The sequence below is a fragment of the Octodon degus genome, unplaced genomic scaffold (genome assembly GCF_000260255.1).
Source record: "Octodon degus isolate 3935 unplaced genomic scaffold, OctDeg1.0 scaffold00125, whole genome shotgun sequence".
Classification (NCBI taxonomy): domain Eukaryota; kingdom Metazoa; phylum Chordata; class Mammalia; order Rodentia; family Octodontidae; genus Octodon; species Octodon degus.
The window spans coordinates 3,265,676-3,266,569 of NW_004524701.1; the positions used below are offsets into that span (position 1 = coordinate 3,265,676).

Sequence of the window (894 nt, forward strand, 5' to 3'; positions counted from 1 at the left end):
CACTATATATAGTATATTAAAACTGTAGGATACAAAATATGAAAATACAAAATATAAAGAAAAATAAATTAACCTGAACTTACTTTTGAAAACCTTAATGAAAGCTGGTGATACAGCTCAGTGGCACAAGCGCCTGCTTAAAATCCTTTGTGATTGATGTGAGGGAGAAGAGAGAGGAGGGCTATTGTGAAGGATGCCTTTTATTATCGCTAACAGAATGCAGTTATCACTGCCATTTGCTCAATGGAATCTTTTTCATGCAATTTTATTAACGAACCAAGGACCCTTGCTACCTTTTGAAGATTTTTGCATAAACGTGATGTTACATTACATATTAAACTGGTTCATCACTCACACTGTTACAGTCTTGTGCAGATGGTGCTTTTCTATAAAACTTAGCATGGTACCCCAGATTTTACACCTCTCCCTAATATCATTTGAACTGAGGGATTCCTCCACTTTTTTTCCTCCTGTGCGGACCAGATCTCTTCTGTAATCTCTGAATATCACCCCACAGTCCCATGGTGAGAAACAGAGAGACAGACAGAGACAGAGACAGAGAGAACTCATTGAATCACAGAGAACTCATTAGATCATGACACTTAGGATCATGTACTAGTTGTTTTGCAAGACATTGCTCATTTATCAAGTGAAAATGTATTAGAAATGTTTGCTCATCTTGCAGAACAGGTTGCTTGCAGTCCAGGGTTTTACTGTACATATTTTTCCCCTTCTTTTGGTTAGTAAATAAATTTAGTTAGAAAAATATTATGTATAAGCATCTAGTTATATATTTGCTATCAGAGGGGCTGGGGAAATGGCTCAGTGGAATAAGCACTTCCCTGGCAAGTGCAAGGGCCTGAGTTCAATCCCCAGTTCCATCAAAAAAAAAAA

At 37.2% G+C, this 894-nt stretch overlaps 1 protein-coding gene across 1 annotated transcript in view; it reads left to right on the forward strand.

Annotated features, from left to right (window-relative positions):
* The window catches only part of Bmpr1b (bone morphogenetic protein receptor type 1B), a 482,076-nt gene that overhangs the window by 141,155 nt on the left and 340,027 nt on the right, over window positions 1-894 (forward strand). The window lies entirely within an intron of this gene.